The sequence below is a fragment of the Ursus americanus genome, chromosome 29 (genome assembly GCF_024610735.1).
Source record: "Ursus americanus isolate L20-20 chromosome 29, mUrsAme1.1.p, whole genome shotgun sequence".
Classification (NCBI taxonomy): Eukaryota; Metazoa; Chordata; class Mammalia; order Carnivora; family Ursidae; genus Ursus; species Ursus americanus.
Genome location: NC_142155.1, coordinates 6,372,563 through 6,391,864, shown reverse-complemented (window position 1 = coordinate 6,391,864; position 19,302 = coordinate 6,372,563). Strand labels below are relative to the sequence as shown.

Genomic DNA, 19,302 nt, shown 5'->3' with positions numbered 1-19,302 from the left:
GATCCCAGGGTCCTGGGATAGAGCCCTGCCTTGGGCTCCCTGCTTCTCCCTCTCCAGGTCTCCCTGCGTCTGCTCTCTGTCAAATAAATAAAATTTAAAATAAAAATTTAAAAAATTGCTGTCACAGAGGAAGTTCTTGGAGATGAGAAAAAAGAGACCCAGACAAAGGAGGGAGAATAACTGTGGGTGCATAGAAATGGCTTTCCAGACCCCGGTGCTGCATGTTGGATGCGATGAATATAAAGATATATGTATATAAATAGATAGACGTTTGTTTTTATCTGGAAAAATTATTAACTTTTTTAAAAAAGATTTTATTTATTTATTTGACAGAGAGAGAGACAGCGAGAGAGGGAACACAAGCAGGGGGAGTGGGAGAGGAAGAAGCAGGCTCCCAGCGGAGGAGCCTGATGTGGGGCTCGATCTCAGGCCCCTGGGATCACTCCCTGAGCTGAAGGCAGACGCTTAACGACTGAGCCACCCAGGCGCCCCGTAACCTTTACTACCATTTACTGCAGAGATTTACACGGACTTCTTAAGTGGTCCATGGCCACATAGCTGCCACCCTCTAGAAGAAGGGTGATAGACCTACATATGAAGGTGATGGCGGAGGCATCGTATCCCCTTCTCTTTCATCATATTGCACACATTTCTATTTACACATGGAGAGTCATTCTAAGCAGAGGACAAACACAACTATCCAAAGATTGAGAAATACAAATGAGCAAATTCATTCAGGAAGCTCTGAACCATCCGATGCTATAGAAATGTAGGGAAAATGCATATAAGTAAGGAGATGCAGTGGAAGTACAATTATAAATGTTGTGGTATCGATATTAAGGCATAATTTTTCCACCTTTGCCTGTCTCTCCATTCAAGAAGCTAGTGGGCTCTGTGCTCATTGTTTTGGGGTGGGATATGGTAGAGAGGAAAACAGGACAAGACCTGTAAGTCCTTATAATTTTTATTTCCAGAACCTATATGCATCAATTAGGGAGAGGATTCCTTGTACAAATAATAGATATTGAAGGAAGCCAAGGGAAGCAGGAGGCTCCCATCTATAACTCCCCCAAATAGAAAGATATCCCCTGAACTGTAGAGAGAACAGAAGGTGGAAAGATACATAGAGCATAGAGCATAGAGAGAGGAAGGGGAAAAGTGAGAAAAACATGGAGAGAGAGAGACAGAGAGGTGTTTGGTGGGTCTTGTGAACAGGATAGCCTTCTGGCAGATCACAGGCAATCTAGCAAGTCACCACAAAGAGGTGTGTGGTGTGTCTAGGAAGATGGAGCCCTGGACAATTTCTCCAAAATACTCTGTGTTCCATCCGGCACAGAGTAGTTCAAGTCACTGGACCTGGAGCTGCCCGACCGACTGGGTGATATGTATTTCCTTGTCAAACTACTGCAGCAAAGCCAAGGAGTACACTGTCCTCCTTCCCTCAGCTCTTCTTGCCTTAACACTACACAAGACTCTAGTACTACAACAGATCCCTGGGAGGTGAGTATGGGGAGTGGTGACAACCCTTTAAGGAACTGAGACGTTTCACCCACAACAATAAAATAGAGACAATAATTAAGTTGAATTATAGAAAATTAAGTTGATTTTGAGATCAGATATTTAATAGTAATTGCATAACGATTTTGGACTTAATCTGGGAAGTAACTGGGAACCGTTGTAGGAGTTTAAGTGCAGGAATTTAACATCATGGTTCTTTTCATTTCTTCTCTTTTCTTTTTTGGAATTCCAATAGTGTATTAGAAAGAATGTAGACATTAAAAAAAAAAAACCCCCACACTCCTGAACATAAATTGAAGCTTTCAGCCTGGGACAAGCGGAATCAAAAAAAGAAAAAAGATCCAATAGTGTATCAAGATTTTTTTCATTCATCTGCCAAATGTGAAATTGATCTAAATGTAGACTCTCGAGCAACAGTGTACAGCCTTCCTTTGTCCTCCGTGCTAAGAGATGTAAAGGTTAAGGTCAAACGATACCAAACGTAGAGGCTTCAAAACCATCCATGGTAGGGCATTCACTAGTTTTAGCTAAGATACATCTGCAACACTGACACGTGATTACTTAGAATAACGTGGAGTACATTTTTTGACAAATAAAATGTTAATGGAATAATCCTGGAGGATATACCGAAGAAACAAGTTACCAGTTTAAGGTATCAAACTATTTGTTTCATTAGTCACTTGAGTCCATGTTCTAAAATCTAAAATTTAGTTATCTTTCTTCTAAGCCAAGAGCTTCCTATCATGTCAGTATCTATATTATGAAGTAAAGGAGACTGAGGAGAAATGCTTTTATTTATCACAAGGGCTGTATCAACTGCCTGGGGCCTCAGCAGCATCACGGAAGTCTGGGAAAAGTTCATGCGTAAAGTTATTGCCTTAGCTGACTTAAAACTGCCCCATTCAATGGTCCATATCAACCCTTGGTGAAGCCTTTAAAAAAACAAACAGGTTGAAAAATGGGTTAACAGAGGCAAATACAGCATCTGCCTTTAGAGCTATCAACTCAGGAATTCTCTCAATTACGAAATCTTGCAGAGAAGTTATTTTTCTTTCTCAAAATCTGGTGATTTTTCTTTCCCAAAATTCCTTACTCCAGAGCTGGCACCATCATTGTCTTGTGACTCATCGTCTGCTCCCTCTACTTCTGAGAAATCTACATCCTAATCACACCCATGTTGTTCATCATCTCAGAGAAATGATCAAAATTCAACGTGTCTTCATCTGAATCACCTTCCCAGTCTTTCCAATATTAAAGTCCACACTAAGCCAACTAGATTTTGCCCTGTTTTTGGTTAACCTTGGCCATGACTGCCCAGAGTCACCTTTTTTGTAAACAACATAAAATCGATCTGTCCATTCTTTTATGTTTAGAATCATTTGGATCAATCCAGTGAAAAAGATCAACTTAATGTAAATGTTTAAAATTATCACTTCCTCTAAAACAACTAACGTAAGTGTGGATTTTTCAAAATCTCCATTAACATCTTTACTGTCTTCAACACAGAATTTAACGAAGATGTAGTCCCCTCGATCATACCACTTTGCAGAAGCAGGCTGCGCGGTGAACCCAACAGGGGTACAGGTGAATGGGTAGACCAGGGCCTCTCCAACTCTTCTTGCTTCGCTCAGGCTACAGCAGTGGTGGACTCCCCATGAGTCCCCGGAATGCCCCACGGAGAGAGCACCAACTCTGGTCTTGAGATGAGGAACGTCTCCGCGTCACTATTCTCTATAGAGGATTGTCCGTGAAGGAGATATCAGATGTTAAATATGGCAAAACATGCTTCCTGGTAAGTGGAAAGATGCATTCTTTATTGTACGGTAACAAAATTGGACCTCAACTCTATAAATCGGTATCTTCTTGAGGTTGTTTATAGTGTTGTAGAACTTGAGGTCAGCAGTGCCAGAGTGAGGTGAGTCAGCTGGCTGTGTATTTTCTCCAAACGAAGCACTGGAGGGGCTGATTACATATGGATTTGGGGTTTGAGCAAAAGAGGGGAAAATGAGTTGAGAATATTGGCAAGGGTGTTATATTAATGATGAGCCACAGAAGTTACTCAGTAAGAAGGGAAGTGTCAAAGAAAACTTGAACCAGAGTTTAGCAGGCAAGGAAGACCCTTAACTCGCTACCAGGGAGAGAAACTGAACTCTACTCCCCTGAACCAAAAGGTAGGAGGGAGGGGCGCCTGGGTGGCTCAGTTGGTTTAGTGTCTGCCTTTGGCTCAGGTCATGATCCCAGGGTCCAGGGATCAAGCCCTGCACGAGGCTCCCTGCTCAGCATGGAGTCTGCTTTTCCCTCTCTCTCTGCCTCTTCCCCCCACGCATGCTCTAGCTCTCGCACTCTTTCTCTCTCTCTCAAATGAATAAAATGAAAAAAAAAATCTTAAAAAAATAAAGGTAAGAAGGATTTAAGTGCTGAGGTAAGTTAGTGAAAAAGTACTGGGGGTTAGTTAGTGGCATGTGTCCAGTACACTGAATCATTCCTGAGTTTGAAAATGTTTTTCTTTATGATCAAGGCGCCTGCCTTTGCTAATAGGCACTTATCAAGTTAGGCTTCTGTCCTCCAATGGGAGATAGGGGTACTAACTTTCTTGATGATTAGATTTCAAAGAGATGACTCCCAGGTCCTTGAAAAAGACATTGCTGGGTTGTAAAATTGGGTGGAGGCTGGGATAGGATTTACCTACATTTCAAAAGGGCAGAGAAAGAATTTATCCTTACAAGCATCGAAAGTAAATGTTCTAAGAAGGGAGGTTAAGGGCCTATAGTCAGGAAGAAACCTCCCTAAAATTTAGTCAAGCTGGGAAGAATGTCAAGGCCATCTTGGTCAGAGTGAGTAGAAAAGGTGGTGAGAGACTCAGAAAACACATCAGGATAAATGGATTACAGCTCCTTATTTGGTCAAATAATTTTAGGTGGTAGCCTACTCTTGGGAGTTAGGAAATGCAGGTCTTACACAGGTCTTAGAGAGTAGTGAGTTGTTTTTTTTTTTTTTTTTTTTTTTTAAATCCTGTGACAGTAATCTTTTCTGCTCCAGGAAGGAAAGAAGTTGGTATACTAGAAACAAAAACGGGTTGATATAAGGCAATCTGACATTTGTTCTCGGAATTTCTATGGCCCTTTTTATACTGGAGTGAATCCTTTGAAGCAAGGAAATTAACTTTGTAAATTGTGCCATAATCAGTAAACCTCAAGAAAAAAGGGAAGGAAATAATCATTTAGGGTACACATACCAAGTATGAATAGATGTTCGATATTTTCTCGTGCATTATTTCACTTAGTCTTCACAATTCTTAGAATTAAGAAAGAATTAATCCATATTTATGGATGAAGAAACTAAATCTAATGCAGTTTTTAGAAGCTGTTTAATATATTAATCCAGCTTAGTGTTCTTTGGTATTAATGACGACCTCTTCATTGTCATTGTCACTGTGGAATACGGAACTATAATTGTGAGACAAAATGTTCCGTATAAAAACAGCAGATCAAAGGTGGTTATTGTCAGTTTTCTTCTCTCTGGTGTGATCGTTTCCATATTACACTTTTCCAAATACACATTTTCTTAGTAAGTATTTTACTCAAAGACAACCATTGTGTAGATTTTTTTTACTCCAGGGAGGGTCACTGCCAATATCTCGTACAGACATTTTTTTTAAATACTAACATAAGGAATAATGATTTCCAGCTGTTAACCCAAGACTATACCAGTAAGCACCTAACTAGTAAGTTTGCTAAAGCACTTCTTTATTTGAAGCTCCACGTTTTAGTAAAATTGTTTACTTTGATATGCAATTTACATCCTCTTAAAGCATTTTCCCATCCATCTCTAAACTTGATATATATAGGTTTCTTTCATTTTAATAACACACTCTCAATCTACTTGATAGATGTAGAGGAAAAAATAGTCTGACCTTAAAGTAGTAATTCTTTAGAAGCAAACACTGCATTTCTCCATTTCAATTTTAGAGCAACTGTCAACTTAAAGTGTTCCATTGATATGTGTATCATCTTACAAGATTTTGATGATATTGGATTTGGAAATATAAAAATTTCTATTTATTTTAACTGTACATCAGGTTTAAGGCTTTGTCTTCAATATCAAATATTTTTCCAATTTAAATTGCTTTGTTTGCATTATAAGTACTATCTAAATGCAATAGATGAATCATGTTCAAAAAATCAAACTAGTTAACTCTGGATTGCTATTGATTACTAGAGAATGAAATAATATCAATGGCAGAGCTGGGCTCCAGAAAATTGCTAAAATAAAGTTAATTCATATTGAAATACAAAATCACACTTATTAAATCATGTGTAAGCCCACTCAGTTTAACGTGTGCATTGAGTTATTTTCACGCTATGAAGATTACCAGAGTTTTGAATGTGGTTGTCAGTCCTCAACATTCTCTAGAAAAATGATCTGAACTGTATGGGTCTATTCCATGCATTTAAGGAAAGAGAGTAAATATTACACTTACAGATCAACTGATCCCACCCCCTTGATATCTATTACAACTTCCCGCAGCAGAGAAAGGTGTCCTTACCGCATAGACCAGTGAGTAGAGTGGTCATCAGGCTAGCATCTTGTGGGGCTTCACCTCAACACAGACATTTGCATGCATTTCGCCCTCACTTCACTTAATTGTGTGTGTGTGTGTGTGTGTGTGTTTAGAAAAGCAGGAGAGAAATGCTCTGGCAAATTGCCACTACTCTGTGAGGATTTCATAAGAATTTGAGATGATTTGGCCAAGTGCAAAGCACTAGATGAATAAGCAGAGCAGTGTGCAAAATTACCAAGAGGAGACTCAAAGCGGATCTTACAACTTCACAGCTCTGTACTTACTGACTTTGATTTTACTATCATTTCCAAACGTAATTCTTTTGCTTATGACTTTATTTGGAAATAACACATTATAAATAGGAAATATAGCTACCACGTAGCATAGATAAAAGTGAAACTGTGGGGGCGCCTAGGTGGCTCAGTCACTCGTTAAGTGTCTGCCTTTGGCTCAGGTCATGATTCCGGCGTCCGGGATCCAGCCCTGCATCAGGCTCCCTATTCCATGGGGAGGCTGCTTCCCCCTCTCCCACTCCCCCTGCTTGTGTTCCCTCTCTCGCTCACTCTCTCTCTCTCTGTCAAATAAATAAATAAAATCTTAAAAAAGGGGGGGGGGGGAGAATTGTGCACTCCAAAAATCCTAATGGGAATGTTTATATTATATCAGCTTGGCTAATTTGGAACTACATTTCTCAGAATCATCTTCACTGTACAGTTGCAGCTTGGCATTGGCCACAAGAGAAATTTGCATAAGATTTGGACCAATGAATCTGCGGCTATCAACTCCCTGAAGTCATCAAACTCATCATAGTAGGAGGCAGAGCAAGACGGTTGTGGAGGGACTGGTGGGTCCCAATTTGCCCTCACTCTTGAACTTTTCTCTTCTTTTTGACCACTGACCCTGCCGAACCATTGCCTTCCAGGCCCACTGCAGGCTTGGCTGTGAATTCGGAGGGGCTGTAACTAAGAACAGGCCGCAGTTTTCTTGATACCCGCACCCAGTACAGCTTACGCCAGCAGCTGGATGTTCCTTGTTTCCAGATTTCCTCTGAACTTTAACATGGCCCCCTGTGCCAGGGCTTGCGGAGAACTGCTTAGTGACTCACAATGACTTAATAATCTTCCAGCTCCGCTTTGTGGACGCTTACTTTCTCAGTTCCTCCTACGACTCTGTAATGTCTAATTCTGATAATAAATTCCTGATTGCATAATACTCATAGTGGCTCTTTTTCCTCCATGAAAGCCTGACTAATCTATATTTTCATTAGTATACATTGGTACATTTCTTTTCTATTATTTTTTATCAATTAATTCCGTCAACTTTTGACAGTCATTTTTTAATTCTTTGTCCCCACTTCCTTTCTCTTTTTTTCTTGCTTCCTTTCCTGTTTGTCTTTTTAAATTAATTAATTAGCTAATTATTAATTAGAGATAGAGAGAGCAAGCAAGAGAGAGCATGAGTAGGGAGGGGCAGATGCAGAGGAGAAGCAGGGAGAGCAGAGACATCTTCTTTCTCCAACATGCCTCCTTTACCTGCAACATATCACTATTGTTTCTTGTACAATAATAAATTATTGTTAAGTGACTTGAATAAATAGTATTAAATGATGTGATTTAGTAATCAAATTCTTAAGACTGTTTTCCTAATGAACATTCTGATTAATTAGTTGAATCTGAGTTCCCACTACCTTCATCAGTCTCTCTGTAGTTAAATGTAACCCAGTGTTGTGTGAACACAATACAATTTGCCTCCACTTAGAGAAATGTTCATTGTCTTCTAAAAATAATCAACTATATGACTTTGTAAACAATGGTAAGTCTAAAGATCATTTATAAAAGACTCAGTTTAGATTAAGAAGTGACTATGGTGGGGCGCCTGGGTGGCGCAGTCGTTAAGCGTCTGCCTTCAGCTCAGGGCGTGATCCCCGCGTTATGGGATCGAGCCCCACATCAGGCTCCTCCGCTATGAGCCTGCTTCTTCCTCTCCCACTCCCCCTGCTTGTGTTCCCTCTCTCGCTGGCTGTCTCTATCTCTGTCAAATAAATAAATAAAATCTTTAAAAAAATAAAATAAAAAGAAGTGACTATGGTTACAAATTACATTTGCTCTGTTTTCTTTATAAAATATTTTTCTTAAAATTTTTACTCTTTAGGTAATATAGTGACTAGAAATAGTATATTAGCTGACTTAAAAAAAACACCTTTAAATCAGGAAAACCATTTAATCTGAATATTGCAGTTATTAAATGAAAAAAGTTTGATACACTGATTCTTTACATTTATCCTAGAATGTAGTTCTGTGTATGTCCAAACGGTTTTGTTTTTAAAATAGGAATTTGTCGTTTTTCAGAGGAGTTAACTCTATCTTCAAAAAAACAGGTCCACAGTAGTGTTACCTTTTTATTTGAGACTAGGAATATTGACATAGAATTAGTAAAAACACTAATGGAAATGGGCGCAATGAAAAGTATCCTAAAATTCTCGGGACACAGTAGTTTATCAGTAATCTTTGTTGATGGTTATCATGGTGAATCAGAGATTCCTACTCAAGACATTTTAAAAATAATGTTAGGAGTTGGACAGAATTCCTAATTCTGAAGCTTGAGCAAAGCAGCTATATGACATTGGTTGGTTGGTGGAAATCTCTCTACGCTTGTTTTCTTTTTTTTTTTTTTTTTAAAGATTTTATTTATTTATTCGACAGAGATAGAGACAGTCAGCGAGAGAGGGAACACAAGCAGGGGGAGTGGGAGAGGAAGAAGCAGGCTCACAGCAGAAGAGCCTGATGTGGGGCTCGATCCCAGATCGCCGGGATCACGCCCTGAGCCGAAGGCAGACACCCAACCGCTGTGCCACCCAGGCGCCCCTCTACGCTTGTTTTCTGATACACTTATAATGCATAATAATAATCACATCTATGCTTGTTGAGAAATTACAGGTGTGAAAGATGCTGTAAGCAGTAGCAATATGAATGTTACTATAATTATCACTAACAGTGATTGATCCTGTTGGCCTGTACGTTTTTCTTCCCAGGTGTCAGCCCAGTTCTGTTATTTACCTTTGATAACTCTGTCATATGTGGTCAGCTTCAAATTATCTCTTGTTATTGCCCACATCTTTTGTTCAAATGAGAAATTTGTAAGAAAGAATGACCTCGCTGAATTAGTCATGAAAGCAGCGTGGACGCATGACCTTACGTACTAGCGCTCACTGATCTGCTTTCCTGGGAGCCAAGAAAATTCCTTCACTTTCAAGAAGGACAACATTGCAAATGTGAGCATGTTTAAACTCTGCATTACAATAAATCTATAAATTCAGACCCTCTCCACCTAAAAGAAGATTCTGTGTTTTCCTTTCCTTCATCTTGAATTTAATTTTATGCCAAGAGTATTCTGTACTATTGCATTAAAATTGTATAAAATAGGGGCGCCTGGGTGGCACAGCGGTTAAGCGTCTGCCTTCCGCTCAGGGCGTGATCCTGGCGTTATGGGATCGAGCCCCACATCAGGCTCCTCCACTATGAGCCTGCTTCTTCCTCTCCCACTCCCCCTGCTTGTGTTCCCTCTCTCGCTGGCTGTCTCTCTCTGTCTAATAAATAAATAAATCTTAAAAAAAAATTGTATAAAATGACATTTCAGCATTCTTGTCCATGTATTTTTTTTTTTTTTTTGCTACTCTTAATTTTGCTCTTTGCTCTGTAGCCCTTCCATTATTAAAGCAACAAAACAAAACAAGGTTAAAGTGCTCTGCTCCAGTGGAAATAATGCACGATATATTTTAGTATTTGTTTCAAATTCTCAGCTCTGAGTTCCAAAATACACTCTTGACCTTTATAACATAAACAATATCCTTGAAAACATTTTGAGAGTGATAAGGATTTATGTACTCTAAAGTGTCAGGGAGTGGAGAATTTGCAACCTGAAGTTTATGCTATGAATTCCAGAGGAAGATAAATGCCAGATAAATGTATTAGTGTGGGTAATACCAGCTGCTGCAAAGAATAGATCCAAAAGGTGTTAAGGCCTAAACGCAACAGAATATATTTCCAGCTCACCTAACTATCCAATGCAGCTGTTCCCGCTTGATAGGAGGCCTTCTTCACGTGGGGCTCCAGGGACTTAGGCTCCCTTCCTCTTGTGGCTCACGCATCCCCTCACACCTCCTCACTATCTGAAACCCACAGTGTCCAGCCAGCTGAAGGGGAAATTAAGCCAAGAGGAAAATCACCTGCTCCTAAAAAGCTTTGTTCCCACATCACTTGCACTCTTATTCTGTTTATAAGAACATTTGCATCAGAAAACTGAGATATGGTAATCTAATCAGGTTCCTGAGTGGTATAATGTTTTCCTATGTTAGTAAATGAAAGCCTTAAATTATCACATATTAAGAGTTATCTTTCGATGTCTAATCGGCTCTTGGAGAAGATTCCCTTATCACCAGCTACAATGCCTCCAAATGGAGCAACTGAAAGGAATCGAGGAATGCCTCCAAGGTAAGACGCTTGATAATGCTGAAGTGATCTACCTCTTAGAGAAAAGTATTTTACTATCCTTTGTCAAAAAGCACTTGGTTCTTGTCAAGTCAATGCTTATCCGAAAGATTTTGTAAGTACTTGTTCTTTCCGTTTGAACATAGTCCACGTTTATTATAACTGGTGCATTAGATACAGAAGCTTTTGAGAATAAGTGACTTAAAAAAAAATCGCCTCTGAGCTTTGCTCCCCATCTGGAATTCATACGTGAGATGGAAATGTAGCTGCATGACTGTGTCTGAACCTTCAAATGTTCTCTGCTTCGGCTCTATTCAGGAAAATAGGCAGGTAATTCCATGTGCCTGGTATTGTTAAGTCCTTACTGAGTAACCTGATCTTTGAATACTAGAAATTGAGAATTAAGAATAAAAGTACACTTTAGTTGAGACTCTAAGCCTTGATTTCGGAATAATTCTACAAGTGTTCTCCAGGGGCACCTGTGGGGCTCAGTCGGTTAAGTGTCTGCCTTCGGCTCAGGTCATGATCCCGGGGTCCTGGGATTGAGCCTGGCATCGGGCTCCCTGCTCAACGGAGAGCTCGCTTTTTCCTCCCCCTGCCGGGACTTTGCAGATTAAATTCAGATTATGAACCAATTCACCTTAAGAAAGAGAGCTTATCCTGGTAGACTTAATATAATCACACAGACCCTTAAAATTAAAAAGGAAAATAGAAAAGTCAGTCGAATTATGTGGTGGAAGACAGCAAAGGAACAATGAGGCCAAAGGGATGTCAGAGACAGTCAAAGCACGAGAAGAACTCAATCCGCCACTGCCGTCTTTGAAGATGGAGGAAGGGGGCTACGACCCAAGAAATGCAGGCGGCTGCTAGAAGACTCGGAAGACTCCCCGTCAGCAGCGAGCAAAGAAGCGGGAACCTCAGTTCGACGGCCACAGAAAACTGAATTCCGACAGCATCCTGAGCTAGCTTGAAAGTAAATTCAAATCCAATGTCTCTAGAAAGAAATGCAGTCCTGCCAAGACGTTTGGCTTTTTGAAATCATGAGTAGAGAACTGGGTGAGCAATGTGCCCGGGCTCCTGACTTGCAGACCTGAGACAGAAGAAGCGGCTCCTGTTTAAGCTGCTGGGTCTGTGGTTACTTGTTGCATTAGCAACAGAAAAATAACACCTGCCCTTATGGGCCAAGAAAACCACTGTGTTTACATTAGGTTGCGTAAACTAGTGGAGTGGAAGTGACCCAGTGGTGCTTCCTGAAGTTTTAAAAATCGCTTCACCAAATGAGGTTTTTAAAATGTTCACTAGAAAACATACAGCGAATTATCAGAGCCCAATATTAGTTTCACAAGGATCTAGGACTTAGGGGGAAATAGGGGCAAATACATGACATTTTGAATTTTCACCTTATGTTCAGTACCTACAGAAACCTCATTACCTCACAGCGATGACCTAGCTGATTCCCAATCGCCCTGGATTGTATTGTGGCTGCGTGTTTTCAGGCTTTGTAGATTAATGACTTTGCTACGATTTTCACCCTCTCAAATTTCTATGCTTTTTTTATTCGCTACATGAAATCTTCACATCCCTTATGTTGAATTACATTGACAAAACTGCCTCCAATTCTCAGTGATGATCCATTTGGAGACAACACTGCACTCATATTTGAAAACACTTTCTGAAGAGACATCTGATTTATAAAAGTGCTTTAAAAATCAATGAACTTTTAGAAACGGTGACAAAATGATAAAGCAGCGAACTTCAAAATCTCACTGAAGGTTTTCTTTTGTGTCAACAAACATTTATTAGGAATCTACTGGGTGTCTAGGACTTAAAAAGCTTCTAGGATATAACAGAAAAACAAAATCAAGTTGGAGCCAGACAGATCTAGGTTTGAATCAAATATTTAACCACTGACTACATGTAACTTTCGGTAAGTCTGGGACTCCAGTAGTCTCACCTGTCAAATCAGAGCATTATTAATTTCTTCACAAACCAGCTATGCAGACTGAGTAAAACCATGCAGAAGAGCATCTAGTTGCTGCTCATTGCAGGCTGAATAACAGCCCCCATAGACAGAAGGTTTTGATCCCTGGAAACTGTAAATGTTACTTCTAAAGAAAAAGGATCTTTATAGAACAAGTTAAGATTCTTGAGATGGGAAAATTATTCTGGGTTATCTGCATGGGCCCCAAAATACAACCACCAGTGGCCTCAAAAAAAAAAAAAAAAAAAAGCAGAGGATGATTTGACACAGAAGAGGAGAAGGCAGTGTGACCATGGAGGCAGATTAGAGGGATGTGGCCCGCAAACCAAGGAATGTCAGCTGTCACCAGAAGCTGGAAGAAGCAAGGATACATTTTCCCCAGGAGCCTCTAAAGGGAGTTGCAGCCCTGCTGATACCTTGATACCATCCCAGTGAGACTGATTTTGGATTTCCGGTGTCCAGAACTGTGAAAGAATACCTTTCTGTTTTGCTTCTAGTTACCCAATTTGTTGTCGTTTGTTATGGAAGCCACAGGAAACTAACATAGTCTAGCTCAGTGAAAGTTAGTTTGCTTTCCCATCTTTGGACAAGTTTTTGTCTGTCTTGGTACCTCATTGGGACTTTCATTTCATTTTCATCATTGGAAATGAGATATCATATCCTTTGTAATGTAACAGTGGTATAACTCTTTCATCTAGTTGTCATTTTACTCAATAAATTGATTTGGTTAAAATTATTCCTACACATGTTTACTAACAACCATCTGCTAAGCCATTCATGGTATCAGGGAATATAGAGGATGACAAGATGGACCCAGTCCCCCTCCTGAGAGAACCTGTCATCTGCTTTAGTAGTTACACTCGTGTAAGACAATTTGCACTAAATAGCTTAAAAATTTTCAGAAAATCAAAGAAGGGAAAGATCAATTCCTACTAGAGAATCAGGAAAGGCTTCATGGAAGAATTCACCTTTGACCGGTGTCTTCAGGACAGCTTACATTTTAGGCAGGTGCAGAGATGGTGCGGGAAAGTACAGGAAACAATGGAGGAACTATGAGCGAGCTTCATCAATGGGACCATCGTATACCGAGCAAAGTGTGGGAGGAAAGGCTGTTTAGCCAGAGGAATAGAGAGACATATTCATGGCAAACAGTCTCTGGATATTGTCCAATCACTTCATATATTTTGAAACAAGTCTGGTCCTTTATTTTTGAAAATTGCATGATGTTTAATTTTTAAACACTGGAGACTCTATCAGAGCTTTTGGAGACGGTGATATGGGGGCCTAGAAGAAATGTCCTGAAAAAATTAGTTAGATCACGTGAGAGAATAATAGGAAAACTTAAAAGTAGTTGTCTAGATATTTCAATTTTTTTTTAAACTTTCAAATTCCTATGTGAATTTGATACTTGAATGAAAGCAGAGGAGAATACCGAAGTGTTCCAGTTTGCCTGCATAGCTTTATTTTTCCATTGTGTTTTAATAATAAAGCCCTATAACTTTAAAATGTTTACATTATTCTCTTCAGGAAAATCTATGGAGCCCAAAGCAGTAAAGCCATGATATGATTTTAGTTTAAAAGTCTGTGAAAGAGGACAGCATTCAAAGAGCTGAAGACATGGTTTCATCAAAACGTAGCTGGCTGTTGTTTTTAGTCTGACTATTAGGTTTTCTCACTCCTGAATGTTCTTTAAATCGATCCACCGCTGTAGGTGTTTGGGGCTAAATTGGAAAATCAATATTCATTATCTTCTGTGTAGAATATCTCTCGTTTTACCCTGATGTAGACTAAGTCAGAAGAGGAAAGGAAGAACGGCAAAACCATCCAGGCAGGTGCAGGGGAGAGAGATTGATGAGCCATGGAGGCAAGGAAGGGACATTAGACAGCTTGCTCCTGGAGCTCATGCAAATCGACCATGGAAGAAAAAAACGTGAAAGTGAGAAGATGGAGAGAGAACTCTGGAGAAGTCTGGCGACTCTTAAAAAGTTAAGTTTCACTACTAAGTTCGTTGGACAGGTAAGTTTCCTCTCCTTGAGAAGTAAGGAAAATGAACCCTCATATACTCAAAAGTAACTGGATATTCTCATACATATTTCTAACGTGTTTCTTCGGCGCACGGTTGTAGAGTACCAGCTGCAGAATCTGGTTGTGCAGCCTTAACTATTTTGAGGATAACTGATTAAGTGAGTAGCTAGCAGGCCTTCACAGCTGTAGAGGATCTTACGATCCACATTCAGTCAACATAACCACAGTCGATTGTCACAACGATGTAAGTATAGCAGGCATTAGGTCCACTTACTAGGCCAGCAAACCATAGATGGTGGCTTGCCAAGGACACCTAGCCTCTAATTTGTAGATCTAAGACTCCAACTTAGATTCAGGGTGTCTGCCATCAAACTGGTAACGGATTGCTATCTACAAAAACTGATGCAACAATTGTTTGATGACTAGCATTGGTCTTAAGTATCGGATAGTTTCTAATAATAAGTTAATATTTTAAGTGTTTGCCACGTTCCAGATACGTTCTATGTGCTTGATCCCACAAACACCCTATGAGGCAAGGGTTAATATTACCACCATGTTATTAATGGGCAAATTGAGACAGGAGGAGGTTACAGAGTACCTAAGGTCATTCGGGTAATGTGAAGCCAGGATGTGAAGCCAGGGAGTTAAGCTTCAGATCTCATGTTTGTAACTACTAGGCATATTGCTTCAAATTCAGATATGTAAGAAACAAAATTGCTTTAGGTCTAGTTTCTACTCATAAACTAATAAACAGTCACTCCTAAATTGCTGTGCTTGATTTAATTTGGGCATAGTTACATTTTGCTCCACACCAACCCATGGCCAGAAATGCTCAGGCAAATTAGAAGAGAAAGGTGATTTGAGTTACTGCAGACACCCAATTTGGATAATTAAGACTTCCCCGTTTCATTTTTGCTTTGGATATGCAAGAACTGGCCTTTGCAGAATATATAGGTTACTCTGAAAAAACTTAGGAAGTATTTCTTATAATCAAAAGCTAAAGTTTATGGGGAGAGATAAAAATGTTCATCTATCTTGTCAGTATTTTCTTTATCATTTCTGGCATCTTATCTGTCTGTATTTCTCATGTAACAAGTGCATCTGTGGATAAATTTCAACTTTCTACTTCACCTACTTAGGATAAATTTCCCAATGTCAGTCATTTACATTTCAGTAGTAGAGAAGAGTGCTATAATATACAGACGTCATTTAACCCCTAAGATTAAAAAATCTGGCTCCTTGATGTTGGAGGGGGGGCCTGAGGCTAGCCTGGCCAATGAGGTGTGAGCTTTCATCTTTCAGTGGTCAAGCAGGTCCCCTTGGGGAAACATAAAGAAAGGAAGTACAGAGTGGGTGACTGAGCCTGGCTCTGCTTCATGTTTATGGGAAGTAAAAGTGGGTTGTAGGGAGAGGCTGGGTCCGAGATAGCGACGTAGGAAGACCCTGAACTCAGCTCCTTCACGAATGCACCGAATCAGCGCTTACATACAGGGCAATTCTTTATACCTACAGAGTAATTCCTCCTGAAGAAGAACCGAGGGCTAACTAAACAGCTTCTGTACAACCAAGGATAGAGGGACTACATAGAGAAGGGCGGGAAAGATAGAGACATAGTGACCACAGGAACCCCAGCCTGGTGTTGTGACCTGCAACGGGGGTGGAGGGAGGGTACTGAAGGACCAGTGCAGAGCTGTGGTTTAAAAGGGCAACTCGAATTTAAAGGAACCAGGCCTTGAGTGTCTGCTAAATGGTGGGGGACTTGATGAATGTTCTCCAGTGTCAGAGAGGCTGGTGAGTGCTATTGTTTATGTTCCCCTTCCACCTTGACAGCACGGGTGGAAGCAGGGTTCAGGCACCCTGGCCAGCCTGCCAGTGGCTCTAGCTGCCCTGGGGCACAGACAAAAGCCATGGTTTAAAAAACAACCAGAATATGAAGGAAACGACCCTAAAAGGGGAAGACAAATGCCACTGTTTATGTTCACCCTGCACCCAGACAGCATAGATGGGAGAAGAGTATGGGCCCCCAGGCCAGCTGGCTGCCCTACTAAGCCTTAGACCCCTAGCCCGCACCTGCCATCCCTCATCAAGGCTCCCCCCAACTGCCTGAGCTCCAGTCATCCCTCCAAGGCAGCCCCAGTGCAGCACACACCAGGACACCCTTGGACAGTGCCCGCTAAGTCCCAGCCATCTCACCAGAGCGCTGCAGGATACAACAGGCCCAGGCCCGCTTCAGCTCCAGGTGACTCACCAGAGCACCTCCTCTTTGAAGCACCCCAGGCCCTCCCAACCTGTGCCTGCTTCAGCTCCGGCTGTCCTGCTATGGCACTGCCTGCAGGGAGTGCCCTGGAACCACCAGGTGCATGCCCGGCTTCAGCTCTTGCCATCCCGCCAGGAAGCCCCCTGCACAGAGTGCATCAGGACAGCTCTGCCCGTGCCTGCTTCAGCTCCGGCTGTCCTGCTAGGGTGCCCCGTGTGAGGACTGCCCTAAAACCCCACGGCCTGAGCCCACTTCAGCTTCAGCCCTCCTGCCAGAGTGCCTTGTGTGTGGAGCACTCTGGGGAGCCCTAGCCCATGCCCACCTCAGCGCCAGCCCCCCACCAGGGAGGCTCTGACGCCGAATGCCCTGGCACTCCAGGCCAGCCAAAGCCACCAGTCACATGCAATCTATACAGGGGACATAGCTATTAGGCCAATCCTTCCAGACTAGCAGAAGTAGCTGTTCTAATTCAGAAAAACAAACACAGAAAGTCAGACAAAATGAGAACACAGAGAAATACGCTCCAAACAAAAGAACAAGACAAAACTCCAGAAAGAGAACTAAATGAAACAGATAAGCAATCTACTTAATAAAAAGTTCAAAGTGATGGTCATAAAGATGAGCTAGAAAGAAGAATGGATGAATTCTGTGATCATGACCTGAGCCAAAGGCAGACACTTAGCCGACTCAGCCACCCGGGCGCCCCCAAAATATAGTACTTTTAGAAAGAGTTTGAACTTAAGCAACCATCACTTTAATATAGACTGCTGTATACTTAGGATCCTGCATATGAAATTCATGGTAACCGCAACCTATAATAGATAGCCTATAACAGATAACAAACAAAGAAAAAAATAAAGAGAAAGAGCTCCAAACAGAACTAAAAAGAGCTATCAATCACAAGTGAAGAGGCAAGAGAAGAATAGATAACTACAAACATAAACAGAAATCAATGACTAAATGGCAAAAAGAACATACTTAGCCAATAATTACTTTAAAGGTAAATGGTCTCAATGCTCCAATCAAAGGAAATAGGATGGCTGAATTGGTTCAAACACAAAAAACAAAACAAAACCCATCTATAGCCTGCCTACAAAAGACTCACTTCAGACCTAAAGACACATGCAGATTTAAAGTAAAGGGATGGACAAAACTATTACACACACACACACACACACACACACACACACACACACACAAATTATTCTACACAAGTGGAAGCAAAACAAAACAAAAAAAAACAAACAAAAAACCCAAAAAGCCTGGGTAGCAATACTTATATTAGACAAATAGACTTTGAAACAAAGACTGTATCAAAAGACAAACAAGAGCATTATATAATAATAAATGGATCATTCCAATAATAGTATATAACAATTGTAAATATCTATGCACTTAACATATGAGCACCTAACTACAAAAAGTGAATATTAACAGACATAAAGGGAGAAATTGATAGATACAATAATCTAGAGGACGTTAACAACCTACTTATATCCATGAATAGACCATCCAGACAGAAAATCAATAGGGAAACAAGGTCTTTGAATGACACATTAAACCAGATGAAAATAACATATATACTTCAACCAACAAGAAAAATCTCAAATAAACAATCTAAACTTATACTCAAAGGAACTAGAAAAAGAAGAACAAACCTCAAATTTAGAAGGAAAGGAATAAAAAGGTCAGAGTGAGAACTGAAATAGAGAATAAAAAAATAAAATATAAATAAAATATAGAGAATAAAAAAAATCAATGAAACTAAGAGCTGATTCTTTGAAAAATAAATAAAATTGATAAACCTTTAGCCAGACTCGTCAAGAATAAAAGAGAGAGTTTTACTTCTTCCTTGCTGATTTGGATGCTTTTTATTTCTTTTTGTGTCTGAATGCTGGGGCTAGGACTTCTGATATGATGCTGAATAAAAGTGATGAGGGAGGACATCCTTGGCTTATTCCTGACTGTAGAGGGAACCCTCTCAGTTTGTCTCCATTGAGGATGATATTACCTGTGGCTTTTTCATATACGGCTTTTATTATGTTGAGATATATTCCCTCTAAACCTAATTTGTTGAGAGTTTTTATCAAGAATGGATGTTGTGCTTTGTCAAATAGTTTTTTCTGCATCTTTTGAAATGATCATATGGTTCTTATCCTTTCCTTTATTAATGTGTTGTACCATGTTGATTGGTTTACCAGTATTGAACCACTCCTGCAACTCAGAAATAAATCCCACTTGACCATGGTGAATGACTTTTTTAAATGTATTGTTGGATTCAGTTTGCTAGTAGTTTAGAGTATTTTTGCATTTGTGTTCATTAGGGATATGGGCCTAATTTTCTTTCTTAGTGATGGTTTTTTTTTTTTTCTTTCTGGTTTTGGTATCAGGGTAATGCTGGCCTCATAGAATAAATTTAGAAGTTTTCCTTCCTCTTCTGTTTTTTTGAATAGTTTGAGAGGAATGGGTATTA

The 19,302-nt window shown here is 40.3% G+C and overlaps 1 pseudogene; it reads right to left on the bottom strand.

Annotated features, from left to right (window-relative positions):
- Positions 1-426: 426 nt before the first annotated feature.
- On the bottom strand, positions 427-9,193 carry LOC123797231 (prostaglandin E synthase 3-like; annotated as a pseudogene).
- Positions 9,194-19,302: the final 10,109 nt, after the last annotated feature.